The sequence below is a fragment of the Nicotiana tabacum genome, chromosome 13 (genome assembly GCF_000715075.1).
Source record: "Nicotiana tabacum cultivar K326 chromosome 13, ASM71507v2, whole genome shotgun sequence".
NCBI classification, from domain to species: domain Eukaryota; kingdom Viridiplantae; phylum Streptophyta; class Magnoliopsida; order Solanales; family Solanaceae; genus Nicotiana; species Nicotiana tabacum.
This window is the reverse complement of record NC_134092.1, coordinates 64,445,760-64,463,669: the sequence shown is the minus strand read 5'-3', so window position 1 is coordinate 64,463,669 and position 17,910 is coordinate 64,445,760.

The following is a 17,910-nucleotide window of genomic DNA, read 5'->3' as shown; positions in this document are numbered from 1 at the left end:
AGGGTATCCAAACTCGAGGGCTGAGTTCCATTCTAACACCGATTTGCTTTACTTTATAGTTCATTTCTGTTATTAATCCTCATATTTATCAATTGGTATTAAGTGAAATCACGGGTTCTTAGAGCCACATTATAAGTTTAATTGTTATCCAATTTTAAGGGTAAACAATCATATAACGTCTAGCATGAGGAAAATGCATCTTTATGCCTACATGCCAAGTATGCATGTCAAATGAATGATTTCACGATGATATCCCCAGGTACTCACACCCTCAACATACTCAAGATGTCTGTCTCAAATGCCCACTTCATACCACACACACATTCACTCAGCACTATACGGGAGCCTGGCTCATAAGCCCCTCACCAAAGCACATATATATACCACTATGCATGCACCAACTGCAGGTATGTTAGACTCGGAGGGGCGGATCCTACCCAAGTGCTAATCAAAAGCCAATATAGCCTGCTATGGCGTGCAGCTCGATCCATGCAACCCGATCCAGAAGAAGAAGAAGCCAGTAAGCCTGATGCGGCATGCAGCCCGATCCACAACAACACTCTCAACACGGTTCTAAGGCCCACCTCAGTCATCAACCTCTCTAAGTCTTAAGGGCTCACAATCTCATACCACTCAGCCCAATAACTCCACATATGGATAATCAATGATAACATACGATGTAATAATGAATGACGAACAGAGATTGAGATATGATATGCAAATGAAGAACCATGACTGAGTGTATAATTACATTTAAATCAGATAACTCAAAAAAACATAAATAGCCTCATTAGGTCTTAATCGAATAAGCACATTGTCTAAACCTGATTTCTAACATGAATCACAGCTCAAATAATCAAACAAGTAGGGGAAACATGCATATAACAGGATATGGTAACAAAACAAGTCTGGTTCTAGTCTAAAACTCAATTTGAATCATGATTACCCTGTGCACGCCCACACGCCCGTCACCTAGTATGTGTGTCACCTCACAAATAACATGGTACACAGGGATAATTACCCTCAATTCCAAGTTTAGAAATAATACTTACCTCGAACAAGCTAAAACGAATACCGAACAAGCCAAACAATACTCTAGAAATGCTATCCCATGTGTATCAACCTCCAAACGGCTCGAAACTAGCCAAAAGCAACTCAAAAACCATCAATAATGCCAAAGGAAACCACCCCAAACAATAAAGGTCGAATCTTTAATCAAATACTCAAAGTCAACCAAACATTCAAACCCGGGCCGAACCTCGGAACCCGACAAAACTCACAAATTGTGATAACCCATTCAATTACAAGTCCATCCATACTAATTTCACTCAAATCTGACTCTGAATCGATGTTCAAAACTCAATTATTCACTTTAGAAAAATTTAGACAAAAACTCTCAATTTCTCTTTTGAAATCATCAATCAAATGCCAAAAACGAAGATAGAATCACGGATTATAATCAAACCCAAGTACAAAATACTTACCCAATTCTTATGGTGAAAATTGCCTTCAAAATAGCTTAAATTCGAGCTCCCTGACACAAAATATGAAAAAATAACTCAAAGGTCTGAAATAGAGTACTTATATGCGCTGCCCAGTGGTACTCTACGCGATCGCGGTAGTGCCTTCACGATCGCGAAGCAAAACTGTCTAGCTTCAAAAATCCCTACACGAATACGACACTGAAACAGTGAATGCGAATACCATCAGATCACCAATCATCGTGAACACGACCTTACACATGCAAATACGTTGCACAACTCATGCCTGCCACACACTTCTACGCGAATGAGTAACCCACTCCACGAATGCGATACACGAATATCTCCGGCCTAATTTCCTTATACACCAACGCGATAGCTCCATCGCGAACAGGAAGATCAACTAGCTCCACGAACAAAATACACATCGTGATCGCGATTGATCTCTCGCAATCGTGAAGCACAACGAAAACACCAGAAAACTAGCACCATATGCAACTCTGAAAAGATCATAAATCAATCTGAAACACACCCGAGCCCCTCGGGATCCCATTCGAACATACCAGCAAGTCCCATAACATAACACAGACTTACTCGAGGCCTCAAATCACACGTAACAACATCAAAACCATGAATCGCACCTCAATTCAAACTTAATGAACATTTCCAAATTCAAAACTAGCGGCGAATAAGCCTAAACACCTCGGAATGACCTCAAATTTTGCACACAAGTCATAGATGACATAGCGGACCTACTCCAACTCCCGAAACCAAAATTCGAATCTGATATCAATAAAGTCAAACTCCCGGTCAAACCTATAAATTTTCCAAACCTTCAAATTGCCAACTTTTACCAATTAGCGTCAATACCTTCTAGAAATATCCAAATGGAAATTCGGGCATATGCCCAAATCCAAAATCACCATTTGTACATAATGGAACCATCAAAACTCCGATCCAAGGTCAAATAGATAAAAGTCAAACTTGATCAACTCTTCTAACTTATAGCTTCTAAAATAAAAATTATTCTTTCAAATAAACTTCGAATCACCGGAAAACGAAAACTGATGATATGCACAAGTCATAATATATTATATGAATCTATTCATGACCTCAAACACCCGAACAGAATACGAACCCTCAAAATGACTGGTGGGGTCGTTACACACTTAGATTGATCCTTGATTGGATCATGTTATGCGGTGTAATTGGGGAGGATCCATCACTTAAAGTATCATCATCTTCCTTCACAGAAGAGTTCTTGGATCCGGAGAGGTTATGCATAGCTAGATTTTTCTTAATCTTTTCAGCAACATCGCTTCCTCCTTCAGGTGAATTTGTAGAGGATCTTGCTCCTTTTGAGGATGAAGATCTGAAAATAGGGTTCATGCAGACGATACTCAGAGTGCTTTTTTTCCTAAAGAGCTTGATTTGCTCCTTGTAACTGGCTCAAAACTTTCAAAGGTAAAATCAAGGAGGCTTTCTACATCAGTATAGAACTTGGAATTAGTCGCCTTAGTGGAAGTTGATCAGGAGTTAATTTTATTTGAAGCCATTTCGATGTTATTATACTTTAGTGATTGAGAAGTTGAAATGAGAGGTAGAGATTATCCCACTGGGCATGCCAGAATTCGTAAACGATAAATTTGCACCAAGAAAATAATGGAGACCAAAAAATATTGTAACAATTATAGTACTTTATTTCAAATAATATGAGCATGACAATCTATATGAATCCTCTAATTTTTCTTTCCAACGGTAAATAAAATATATTCAAGGGCCTTTGTAATGACCCGCCTGGTCGTTTTGAGTATTTTAGCCTCGTTCCCCTATTTATTGCCTCCTCTATGTTATATTGTGATTATGTGACTTGCCGGGGTGGTTGGTTTGGTTTCGGGTGAGTTTCGGAGTGAATTGGGACACTTAGTCTCAAAGTTGGAAGCTTAAGTTGAAAGAGTTGACCGGATTTTGACTTTTGTGTAGATGACTCTGGAATAGAGTTTGGATGGTCCCAATAGCTTCGTATGATAATTTTGAACTTAGGCGTATGTCTGGATATTGATTTGGAGGTCTGCTGGTCGTTTTGGCTTGAATTGGCGAAAGTTGGAATGTTGAAGGTTTGGAAGGTTGAGAAGTTTGACCAATAGTTGAATCTATTGATATCGTGTCTGGATTTTGATTTTGGAAGTTGGAATAGGTTTGTTGTATCATTTATGACTTGTGCACAAAATTTGAGGTAATTCGGAGTTGGTTTGACATGATTCGGCATTAGTTTTAGAAGTTGAAAGTTCATAAGTTTATTAGGCTTGAATCGATGTGCGATTCATGGTTTTGGTGTTGTTTGATGTGATTTGGGGATTCAAACGAGTTCGCATTGTGTTATAGGACTTGATTGTATGTTCGGGCGGGGTCCCGGGGTGCCCCAGGTGTATTTTGGACTGAGTTCGGACCGTGTGTTCATGTGTTGGAATTGCTGGTTTCAGAGCTTCTAGTTTCCTTCTTCGTGATCGCAAAGAATAGGTCGCGGTCGCGTAGGGTCTTTACTGGCAGGAAGGAATTGGCGACATTCATGGAAGTTTGGGTGATTGTGCATCACGAATGTGTGTGAAGGACCGCATTCACGTAAAATGAAGGAGGGGTTGTGTGATGGCACACATTATTCATCATGTTCATGTGGAGAAGTCCGCGATCACGAAGCATATGGATGTTTTGCCATCGCGTTTGTGTCGGTAGTCACGCAATTGCGTAGGGGCTTTTGTGAGCTGGTGGAGTTTGTTCTCCGCGATCACGAGTGCTTTTCCGCGATCGCGTGGAGTAATCACTGGGCAGCAGATATTAAAATTCCAAATCAAGGGTTAGAGTATTATTTTCATATTTTGAGTTGTAGAGCTCGGTTTTAGACGATTTTGGAGTGAATTGTCATGTCTTGGATCGGGGTAAGTGTATTTGACTCGGATTTATTAATTAACCATGATTCTATCTTAGTGTTATCATTTATTTAGTGAATTAAAGTGTGGGTGATTTTTGTAAAACTTCCTAAAGTGAAAATTGAGGATTTGAAAATCGATTTGAAGTCGGAATTGGATAATTTTGGTGTGGTTGGACTCGCATTGAATGGGTGTTCGGATTTTGTAAGTTTGGTCAAGTTCTGAGACACGGGCCCGGGTTGACTTTTTGATTTTCTTTAATGATTGCAACTTTATTATCCGGAATAGTTTCCCCTGGTTTGTATTTATGGTATAAAGTTATTTCGGCTAGATTCGAGCCATCCGAAATTAGATATTCGCGGAAAAAGGCCTACTAGCGGATTGGGTTGGATTGTTTAAGGTAAGTATCTAGCCTAACTTTGTGTGGAGGAAACACCCCTTAGGATTGGAGTTGTAGTGGTATTTGTGTTATGTGAAAGCCATGTACGCAAGGTGACGAGTGGGTACACGGGCTATATGTGGCAATTGACCGGTTTAGGCTATTTAGACTCTTTTCATGTCTTTAATCGAATTGTCATAACATGTTATATCTTCCATTGTTAATCTACCCTTACATATGTTAATCTATCCTTACACGCTTTATTTGACATTGTTAGCACTTGCTCCATCTCTTACTTGTTATTTTCCCTTACATGCTTAGTTGAAGTTGTTGTTTCCTTATTGCCTTGTTAATTATTTAATTGTTGAGTTACCTTACTTGAAGTTGTTATTTCTTGGAATATCTTCTTGTTGAGTTTTAGGTGTTAAAGTTGCAAAAGTCGTTATCACATTGAGGCGAAGTTGTTATGTTGTTGATATATCTTTCATGTTGAGCCTTTCACTTTTATTCTGTTATTGTTGAGATTCTTGTGCACATTGTGGTTGAGCCATGGGCTATTTGTTGTGGAAATATTGGTATTGTTGATTCTTATGACAAAGTGTGGCATATGGGCACTTGTGATGCGACATGTTATTGTGTTGTGATATTGATGCGCATGCGGTGGTATAAGGATATGGGTTAATGTGCATGCGGTAGCATAAGGTGGGATTAATGTGCGTGTTCTAGTAAGTGAATTTCTTAAAGCCACGCGGCGACAAAAGGTTGGCTAAAGTGCATGTAGCTATTTCGGGAAAAATGTTTTCAAAACTATCTACATGTAAGGCTCACGCGGTGGTCTAAGGAAAGATTGTGATTGTGATTCTAAAATGAGATTACGAGGCGGTACCTCGGTTCTGATTCTTGTTTTTATCTCTCATTTACCTCACTTGTATTTGTCCATATTGTTTTATTGATGTTCTTATTATGTGTTCCTTCTTGGTTTCCTTTATTGCTTTAAATTCAGTTGTAGCTTAGTTAAGGCGAAGTTGTTATGCTTTATTGCTTCATTTTCCTCGTTTTCATTATTAGACTATACTATACTTACTCAGTTTCTTTTCTTATCCTAGTAGGTGTCTTGACCTGGCCTGGTCACTACTCTATCGAGGTTAGGCCTGATACTTACTTGGTACCTTTATGGTGTACTCATACTACACTTCTGCATATTTTTTGTACAGATCCAGGTAGCTCGACCTAGGCTAGGCACCATATTCAGTTCGGAGACTTCAAGGCATACCTGCCCGGCGTTCGCAGGACTTGGAGTCACCCTCTGTCCTTGTTTTTCTACTACTTACTCTTTATTTAGACAGTGATGTATTAGGGATGTTACAGTATATTCGTGTAGAGCTAATGACTCAGTCTCACCATATTTTGGGAGTTATTGTCAGCGGTATTGTTGAGTTCTATTATGATAGCTATATGTTTTAGATTTGAAGTTTTATTATTATTTTCGCTATTTCTCCATGCATGTTAAGCTTACCTACTCTTAGAGACTAGGTGCCATCACGACATCCTCAGGTGGGTAAATTGGGATCACGACAAGTTGGTATCATAGTTCTAGGTTCATAGGTGTTACGAGTCATAAGCAGGTTTAGTAGAGTCTTGCGGATCAGTACGGAGATGTTTGTACTTATCTTCGAGAGGCTAAAGAACTGTTAGGAAAATTCCACTTCTTTGATTCATTATCATGTGTATTGGTTGACTTCAAAATCTAAATCTCTGACTTTCTATTCTCTCACATATGGTGAGGACATGCACTGTTGGATCCAACGATCAGACATCCGCGCCCCCTACTAGAGCCGCGAGAGGTCGGGTCTGGGGAAGAGGCCGAGGAGGGGCACATGGTGCAGCTAGAGCACCTACCTGAGCTGCGACAGAGGAGCCACCAGTAGCTCCAGTTGGGGGGCAGACACCTGAGGCGCCTGTTGCCACCCTTGCACTTCAAGAGACCCTCGCACAGCTCTTGATCATTTCAGTACTCTAGCTTAGGCAGGGTTGATTCCACTTGCACCAGCCACATCGCACGCTGGGGGAGGAGCTTAAACTCCTGCGACCCGTACTTCAGAGCAGTGGGTCAATGTTGATCTGGTCCCAGAGGTTATGCCAGCACAGCCTGTTGCTCCGGTTCAGCTCGAGGATAGGGTTGTGGCATCTGAGCAGGAGCAACTTAGACTTGAGAGGTTCAAAAAGTACCATCCTCCTACTTTCAGCGGCCTAGCTACAGAGGATGCACAGGGTTTTCTAGAGAAGTGCCACCATATTCTCTACACCATGGGTATTGTGGAGATAAGCAACAGCATATCAGTGGTGGCGGGCTTACGAGGAGAGTACCAGCTGATGCAGCTTCACTCACACAGACTCAGTTTTCAGATATGTTCTTCAGAGATTTTGTTCCCCAGAGCCTTCAGGATGTATCGCGCACAGAGTTTGAGCAGCTGTGCCAGGGTACTATGACAGTGTCAGAGTATGCTATCAAATTCAGCAAGTTGTCCACACATGCACCTGCCTTGGTTTCTACAGTCAGAGAGTGAGTATGCTGATTCATCGAAGGGCTCAAGTATGGTATTAGATTTAGCATGGCCCGAGAACTGGAGATAGATACACCATATCAGTAGGTGGCAGAGATCGTGCATAGATCGGAGGGCATGCGGGCTATGAGAGAGAACACTGGGAGGCCAAAAGATCTTGAGGTACTGGAGGATTTAATGGTGGCCATGCTGAAGTTACAACCAGTCATGGCAGGGGCTATATGAGCCGTCCAGTTCATTCAGCACTTCCAGCTTCTAGTGGTGCTCCGGTTGCTTCCAGGTCTCAGGTTGCCCATCATGCACTGCCACTGTTTAGTGCACCTCATGTATGGGGTGCTTTCAGCGATTAGTCTAGCCGACTAGGCCAGGGCCAGTTTCAGTACCCACGCCCACCGAGAGATTACTTTGAGTGTGTTGATACCCGACATATGGTGAGGTACTGCCCCTGACTCAGGAGGGGTGCGCCTCCACGGGCTACATAGGCTCCACCAATTCCACAGGGTCCAAAGACTTCTCAGGCTATGGTTGATGCTCTAGTTGCAGCTCCACCTGCAGAACCAGCTAGGGGTGGGGTCATGCGGGTAGGGGTCGCCCTAGAGGGGGAGGCCAGGCTAGATTCTATGCTTTTTCGAGTAGGACGTAGGCAGTCGCATCAGACACAGTCATCATAGGTATTATTCCACTTTGTCATAGAGATGCATCAGTCTTATTTGATCTAGGCTCCACTTACCCATATGTGTCATCTTACTTTGCTCCATATTTGGATATACCTCATGATTCTTTGAGTTCTCTTGTATATTTTTCCATGCCTGTGGCAGATTCTATTGTTGTGGACCTTGTGTATCGGTCGTATTTAGTTGTTATTAGTGGTTTTGAGACCAGAGTGGATCTATTGTTACTCGTTATGGTAAACTTTGATGTTATCTTAGCCATGGATTGGTTGTCGCCCTATCATGTTATTCTGGATTGTCACGCCAAGACTGTGACACTGGCTATGCCAGGTTTACCGCGGTTAGAGTGGCAAGGTACATTGGATTATGTTCCTAGAAGAGTTGTGTCCTTCCTTAAGGAACATCGGATGGTTGAGAAGGGGTGTGATGCATATCTAACCTTTGTGAGAGATGTCAGTATTGATACTTTTATCGTTAAGACAGTTCTGGTAGTGAGAGACTTCCCAGATGTATTTCCATCAGATCATCCGGGCATGTCGTCTGATAGAGATGATTTTTGTATTGACTTATTATTGGTCACTCAGCCCATTTTTATTCCACCATATTTTATGCCACCGGCGGAGTTAAATGAGTAGTTGCAAGAGTTTCTTGATAAGGGTTTCATTCGGCCCAGCGTGTCACCTTGGGGTGCTCCGATTCTATTTGTGAAGAAGAAGGATGGTTCTATGGGAATGTGTATTGATTATCGAGAGTTGAACAAGCTTACAGTTAAGCACAAGGACCCGTTGCTGTGCATTGATGACTTATTTGATCAGTTACAGGGTTCTATACTATTCTCAAAGATTGATTTGCGGTCAGGGTATCATCAATTGAAGATTTGGGATTCGGATATCCCAAAGACTGCCTTTATGAGTAGGTATGGTCACTACGCGTTCCTTATGATGTCATTTGGGCTGACCAATGCCCTAACAACATTTATGCACCTAATGAACAGTGTATTCCAGACATAACTTGATTTATTCGTCATCGTGTTTATTGATGACATCTTGGTGTACTCCCGTAGCCTGGAGGATCACGAGCAGCATTTGAGTATTGTGCTTCAGACCTTGAGAGAAAAGAAGTTGTATGCAAAATTCTCAAAGTGTGAATTCTGGCTTGATTTTGTGGCGTTTTTGGGTCATGTGGTGTCAACTGAGGAGATTAAGGTAGATCTGAAGATGATTGAAGCAGTTCAGAGTTGGTCCAGACCGTCTTCCACTACTGAGATTCAGACTTTCCTTGGTTTGGCCGAGTATTATCACCGATTTGTAGCGGGTTTCTCATCCATTGTTGCACATATGACCAGATTGACCTAGAAGGGTGCTCCTTTCAAATGGTCCGAGGAGTGTGAGGCGAGATTTCAAAAGCTCAAGACTTCTTTGACTACAGCCCCACTATTGGTGTTGCCTACGGATTTGGGGTCTTACATTGTATATTGTGATGTGTCCCATGTTGGACTTGGTGCGGTATTGATGCAACACGGTAGGGTGATTGCCTACGCGTCCCGGCAGATAAAGGTTAATGAGAAGAATTATCCGGTGCACGACTTGGAATTGGCAGATATTGTTCATGCATTGAAGATTTGGAGGCATTATTTATAATGTCCCATGCAAGGTCTATCCCGACCACTAGAGTCTACAGCATCTGTTCAAGCAGAAGGATCTTAACTTGCGGCAGCGGAGATGGTTAGAGTTTCTTAAAGACTATGATTTCACTATTCTAAATCACCTCGGGAAGGCCAACGTGGTGGCCGATACCTTGAGTTGAAAGGCGGAAAGTATGGGTAATTTGGCATATCTACCGGCAGCAGAGAGGCCACTAGCCCTTGATGTTCAGGCCTTGGCCAATCAGTTTGTTAGATTGGATGTTTCAGAGCCTAGTCGAGTTCTTGCTTGCGTGATTTCTTAGTCTTCTTTATATGAGCGCATCAGAGAGAGTCAGTATGAAGACCCCTATTTTCTTATCCTTAAGGACACGGTGCATCATGACGATGCCAAGGAGGTTTCTATCGGATATGACGGGATCTGGCGGATGTAGGGCTAGTTATGCGTGCCCAATATAGATGGGCTACGTGAGTTGATCCTTTAGGAGACCCACAGTTCGCGGTACTCCATTCATACGAGTGTCGCTAAGATGTATTAGAATTTGAGGTAGCACTATTGGTGGAGGAGAATGAAGAAAGATATAGTGGAGTATGTGGCTCAGTTCCTAAATTATCAGCAAGTGAAGTATGAGCATCGGAGGCCGGGGAGTCTGCTTCAGAGACTTGAAATTCCCGAGTGGAAAAGGGAGCTTGTTACCATGGACTTTGTTGTTGGGCTCCCACGGACTCAGAAGAAATTTGACGTTGTATGGGTGATTATGGATAGGTTGACTAAGTCGGCTCATTTCATTCTAGTGGTGACTACCTATTCTTCAGAGCAGCTGGCTCAGATCTATATCTGCAAGATTTTTCGACTTAATGGCATGCCAGTATCCATTATCTCTGACTGGGGCACACAGTTTACATCGCAATTCTGGAGAGTTATGTAGAGTGATCTAGGTGCACATGTTGAGTTGAGTATAGAATTTCATCCACGGACAGACGGGTAGTCCGAGCCTACCATTCAGATATTAGAGGATATGCTTCGTGCCTGTGTTAAGGATTTCAGGGGTTCTTGGGATCAGTTTTTCCTCTTGCAGAGTTTGCCTACAACAACAACTACTAATCGAGTATTCAGATGTCTCGTTATGAGGCCCTATATGGGAGGAGGTGTCGTTCTCTAGTTGGTTAAATTGAGACGGATTACGAACATATTTGGTTCGAGATGCCTTAGAGAAAGTGTAAGGCCCCATAAAATTTCACCTAGAACCCGGGGTTTCGTGATGCCAAGGTGGACTTATGTGTTGATGATTGTAGAGATTCTTCACCTAGTGCGGACTTTTTGGGTTGAACACTGCATTGGGGAGTTGAAGAAAATTTTTGGCAGAGTAGGGCATTTCTGCGGGTCCACTATGCGACTGCAGAATCACTCTGCGGGCCGCAGATCGGCCGCATAGTGCAACAGAAAAATAACCAATTTTGGAGGGTCGTTTTGCGGTCCAATATGCGACCGCATAATGCTTTTGATGGTCGCACAATCCATCGCAGATTCAGCATGAAGATTTTCGGAGGGGATTTCTACGGCGCATTATGCACCGCAGAACTCGTCTGCGGACCGCATACCTGACCCGAATAGCCCAGTTCTTCACATCACTTCTGTAGCCCATTTTTCGGACCGCATATCCATTCTGAGGTCCACTCTACGACCGCAGATCTGTGTTTGTATGGTCCATTTTCTGGTTTTTATAACCCGACACTATTTCGATATATAGACGTTAAGGGCCATTTGTAAAGAAAAAATCTGATATTTTGAGAGTAAGGAAGTTCTCTAGAGTGAGAGGGGGTTCCTAACTAATTGTTCATCAATTCTTTCTCAAGGCTTGGAGAATTAATAAGGAAAACTCACTGGGTCTTCATCCTAGAGGTAAGATTCTACTCCCTAGCACTAAATTTCGGGATTTAACTGAAAATAGGTAACGAGGAAAGCAATATTTGGGCGTGGGAGTTATTTATTATGAATGCATGTACTATCAAGGTTTGTGAGAATATTGTTGATCTCAATTGGGTAGACTTTGGGTAGTGGGATGAAGGAATCCACCATAGGAGGACCTTGAAACCTTAATGCACACCTAGTGCTTGATAAAAATGCTCAAATGAGTTGAAACCACGATCTCTTTCCTAATTTGTGTTCAATTTTGTTATATTTTCAAATAGATAAAAGGGGCTAAGATTTCTGAATCATTGTAGTAATTTAAGGAAGCTCAAGGCGAGGTATGTTGGCTAAAGTTCTCTCTTAGAATTGAATCCCACAATGTTCTTGTAAGCCCCGAGTTGATCATTATAAATTTGACTATTCTGAATACTTTTATCTTATTCTGTTATCCTTCAGGAATGTGATCTAAGTATGGGTTGTGTGTTAATGCTATGGCTTCAAGACGTGATTCTAATGAAAGCTATCATGTTGAATTGTGTAAGAAATCTCATTGTGCCTAAGACCCTTATTTGCTCACATGTGTACTTAAAGTCTTGAATAGAAATGGCTTGTTGTTGATAATCCTTGATGGTGTTTGAAAGCAAAAGAAGTGAGCATGAGATATGAAACACGGCCAACGTATCGAGAATTATATTACAATAGAGTCCACTAGTGCCAATGAAATGAAGAGAAGTGTAAAAGACATTGAAATGAGATGTAAATTCTTTTAATAATAAATGCCTTGGGAGTATCGTTTAGTTATCGAGGAAGGGTAGGTTAAAATGACCTAACCCCGAAACTACATGTGTCGGTGTAGGAGTGAGTGAGGGGTAAAATCCGCACGTGAGGTGGTGAGAGTTTTCCCCAAATATGGGATGAGATTGATGTGTTGAGATAATTCCCCTTAAATGGAATGAGATGATTGCTAGCGGAATATGAGGTGATGTCGGCCCACACGACATTGTGGTGAGATGGCTTAGCCGATCGGGCTGAGATCAGATGACATGCTGCACATATGGTGGTATTGTGAGTGGACGTCTCTGGGTGAGACGGCTTAGCCGATCGGGCTGAGATCAGACTTAGTGCTAAAAGCACGGTGGTGTATCGGTACTAAAGATCTCCCAACTTAAAATATTGAAACTTGCTTGAAATTTATTCTTCTCCTAACTTGGTACTTTAATATTGATGAGGCCATCATTGATTTCATATTTCTTTATCATTGTACTGTTACTCGTTCTATTGATGGGGTGTTTAGTTTTCATACTAGTACTATTCCATATGTACTAATGCCTCTTTTACTGTGCGCGCTGCATCAATGCAGGTGGTTCTACAGCGGGCGGCATTGAGCAGTGATAGCAGTACACCCTCTCCTCAACTGACTTGGTGAGCCCCACTTCATTTTGGGGTCCTTTATCTTTTGTCCTTTGTACATAACATTTTGAGGTACAGCCGGCGCCTTATTGTCGGCGCTGTCATAACATTCTTTGGTTTCTGTTAGAGGCTTCGTAGACATGGTGTGGGTTGTATATTGGTGTTGGGAAAGTCAAAATAAAAAGGTTGTATTTGTATCACATGTTCCTCTTCAAATTTATAAATATATTTTGAGATTTATAAATGGAGTAACCAATGGTAATGAAATGGTGTTGTTCGCGTGACCTTCTTATTGTCAAATTAATGAAATGTATCTTCTCTTTATTCTTGGGTGAGATGGGTAGATGGCATTGTGCACGCTTGCTCGATCGGGGTATCTCGGTTGAGCACCAGTCGCGCTCCCCAAGGTTGGGGCGTGACAGAAAGGCAAATTGATCCAGGATCAGCTTCGTACAACACAGTCTAGGCAGAAGAGTTATGCTGATCAGAAGGTTTGTAATTTAGCATTTATGGTGGGAGGGCGGGTTTTACTCCGGGTTTCACCCATGAAGGGTGTGATGAGGTTCGGGAAGAAGGGAAATTTGAGCCCTAGGTATATTGGTCCTTTTGAGATCCTCCAAAGAGTGGGGGAGGTGGCCTACAAGCTTGCATTGCCACCTAGCTTATCTGTTGTTCACCTGGTGTTCCATATTTCCATGATCTGGAAGTATCACGATGATCCGTACCATGTTTTAGATTTCATCTCAGTCCAATTGGAAAAGGATTTGACTTATGTAGATGAGTCGATGGCCATCTTGGACAAGCAGGTCCGAATGTTGAGGTCAAAGAACATTGCTTCAGTGAAGATTCAGTGGAGGGGTCAACTAGTCGAGGAGGCGACTTGGGAGACTGAGGATGATATGTTTTGCCACTATCCTCATCTTTTCATCACTTCAGGTGTGTCTCTATACTCGTTTGAGGTCGAACGTATGTTTTAAGATAGGGAGGATGTAACGACCCGTCCGGTCGTTTTGAATATTTTAGCCTTGTTCCCCTATTTATTACCTCATCTATGTTATATTGTGGTTATGTGACTTGTCGGAGTGGTTGCTTTGGTTTCGGATGAGTTTCAAAGTGAATTGGAACACCTAGTGTTGACGGCCAATTTTGACCCTCCCTTTCTAAGTTAATTTATTTACACCTAATAATTTGCAATGAATATTTTGAAAATATTTTCAATCAATAATACCTATTTTCACAAAATTAATTAAGTACTAGTAGTTCTGAAATTAATAATTTTGGATTAGTATTACGGTAATTATAATTAAATACATCATGCTTACTATTTTAAGATTATTAAAATAACTTCCATATACATAAGCTTTATAATTAAATTAATGAATTACTCCTTAATTTCTAATTGATTAGATTATTATGTTAATAATTCGGAATTAGTGTTAAAATTTAGGAAATGAGGTATTTTATAAATAATTAATTACAATAATTAGTAGTATATTTGATAATTATAATTATTACTATGTGTTATTGAAAATAATTAAGTTTATTTAAATTAATTTCAAAAGGGTTAAAAGCCAAAGGGCTATGATTGCAATTCTTCAATTAAACACAAATTGATCATTTTTTAAATTAACTCTAGCCCAATACACAAGCCCATATCCGGAAATGACCCAGTCCAAACACCCCTCAAACCCACCTTGGCAATCCTTGCATTGCCATTAAACCAAACAGAGCCTGCCACGTCACCCGCCTCCCACAATCACAAAATAAACACAACTAATATGGGTCGTCCGCTTCTTAGATCAACGGCCCACGATTTTTGGCTGCATTTCTCTTTAATTTAAAATGCCCAGAGACTTAATCCTAACCGTTGGATCACAAGGATCCAACGGCCACCAAAATTTCCCATAAAAATTGCTAAATCCCTAAAATATCAGGACCATAGATCTGAGAGATCAACGGCCCAGATCTAATCTCCTAAGCTTAACCTGGAGACAACCACCCCTATCTTCCAAACCCTAATCATTTCCCCCACAAGCTCGGCCGCTTCCCTTTTCCCTTTCTCTCCCTTTTCTCTCAATCTCACAGGCTCAAATCAATCAAAGACCTTGCACAAATTTGTGCAAGGTCATGAATCCATAAAGAAATCATCCCTCATGTCTCCTATGTCCGCGATTCTCGCTGAACCTTTCCCGTTTCACCGATAAAATTCAAAATCCCCCAAATCCGAACCCTAGACCAAAGAATGAAACTTTAAATCTCTTGATTTCTCTTATGCTCCATCAAATCAGAGCATGAATAAGGATTGTCAGAAGCTTCATCATGTTATTCGATGTCCAGAGGTCAAATGCAGTAACCTCTGGACATTGGAGGTCTTAGCCGACAAAATGTTTTCATCAACGGTCATTCCTGATCTTCACACACGCAGGTAAAAATCTTCAACGATTCTCCCTCTGTCCTTTATGATTTTACCCGACTATGCTCATATCATCAATTCATCGTCACCTTCCGCTCACAAGTTTGAATCTGCTGAAACCCTAGAGGCTTCAATGGCCACTATAAATAGGGGCCTTAAATTCTCTCACCAAAAAGAACATGCCTAACCACACCTAATATCTTAGAAATTAATACACAATATAGTATTGTTTGGAAATTTTCGATTGAAGTTTGAGTTCTTACTCAACCTCTGCTTTTCTCTCTCTTTCTAGTTCTAAGCTTGTTTACTAATTGAAAGCTTGAGCTTTTGGCTTCCTAAACGGCTAATTTGAGTACTCATTTGGTTTGCTGCCCTAAAGAAGGTCAGTAAAATCTCAACCCTACCCTTCTCTTGTTTTGTTTTAATTGTTGAACCTGACTTGTTTTGTTATCTTTTATTAAGTAATGATAGTGATAATAAGCTATGGTTGACTGTTTTCGTATCTTTATTAATGACATGTGTTGATAAATTGATCTTGGAATCATGAGTTCCTTAAATTTTTGAAATAGAACTGTGTTGATCTTAATAAGAAACTGATGATTCATATCTACTGGTTAATTTTGAAAACAACTAAAGAACCTCTTAAATGTTCCTAATATCTAGTTTCAGGCCTCTTTGATGCTCTATTAGTACTACTATGAGTGTTTTGCCAATCTACCTTGAGTGTTATTTGCATTTCATGATAGTTCACTTAATAACATAGACTTAAACAAAGTGTGAACCTGTTTAGTGGTGAAAACTAGATTGTCATCTTAGTTTAGATGCACTAGCTCGTGACCTTTAAACCAGTTTTATCTTCTTGACATGCCTCTATGATTCTATTGATTCTTAGAAGTTTATTAACCATCTAATTGAACTCATGACTGCTTATGTAAGCATGCCCTAAGCTAGTTGGATCTTTGTGTCACTTTTATGTATATTTAGAGATTGTTATAAAATTAACTTAAGCTATGAGGTATGGATAAGATGTATTCAAGTTTTGATATTCTATTTGTTGAGCTAAAGTACTGAAATTAAATTCCACTATACCTGAAATCCCATATATGACTCGCTTAACAGACTTCCCCAATATGATGATACCCCTACCCCTTTTCTGAAACTCATATAGTGACACTGTTGGCTTGATTTTATGATCATTCTATTCATTTTGAAATAATATGACTTCTACTAAGTGTACTGTTGCTCTCAAACACACACGCAAGTATATGTGGTCGTACAAGTAATAAAATGATAAGTTAAGTGTCGAACCCACAGATACTTATATCAACTACCCACTAGATTCACCAAGATTGTTATTCAGTCAAGCCAAATTCGAGTTCAAGAATGTGATTATATTAAACTATACTTCTAAATAGTAACTAAATTATCAAGCAGTAAATTGGTTGTTGTGTATTCAGTAGAGACAAATATTCCAGGGTTCTAATCGATTTACCAATCCTATTGTGTTCTAGTTAACTCTTCCTTTCATACAATTTACTCATGGTTGCTAATTAATCGATAATTGCTCTCATAGCCTTTTCCCGAAGTATTACTTGCCTATTCAAAATAGATTAACGCCTATATTCCTATGGAATCAATCTATCAAGAACGCATTAAGATTATGATATTAAATTAAGCATGGTGACTAGGTATATTCCTATCCTAACCACAAATCCCCCCTCCCCCTAAGAGTTAAGATCATGCTCTCTTCAATTCTTCTCCAATCTAAACATTGCTTTCCCAAGCATAGCATAAATAGTAAATAGAACCTAACTGTTGGCCAAACAATTAAGCAATTAATCACAGAATTGAAGAAATAATTATATATTTATGAATTATAATCAAGGTTAAGTCAACGTTAAACAACAATATTCATGGCTAAATCACAACCCCAAAACTATGGGTTTTAGCCACTCATGATAATAACAAACAATTTCATAAGTGTTGGATAATTGAAAATACTAAGAAAAGATGAAGAAAACTGAGATCTCTTCGCTCCCGGATGTTTCTCGTGTGTATTCTCCCTTCAAAGTGGTGTCTCCCCCTCTAAAAATAAGCTTAGTCTTGCTTATATACGTGTTGGGTAGGTCTAGGGCCGAAATAATCTTGTCTCAGGCAAAATTGGACAGGATTCACGCCACCAGCGCCCAGCCCAGTGCTAGTCACTGTCCCTGACGCTGTTAATTGGAGCACACTGTCTCTGGCGCCATAGGTAGCGCTAGGCGCTGGCTGTGGCGCTGGAAATTCCCTTTTTTTCTTTTTCGTCCGTTTTGGCTCTAATCTCGCACCTTTCGCCCCCAATTGCTCCCGGATCATTCCTACACATAAAAACACCTCAAATTAATATAAATCAACATATTTTACATCCTAAATCCATGAAACAAAAGTAAAACATGAGGTCATGTGCACTCACCAACAAATAAAAGAGTGAATATAGACTAGTCCACACATTCAAATATGCTTTTGAGTATA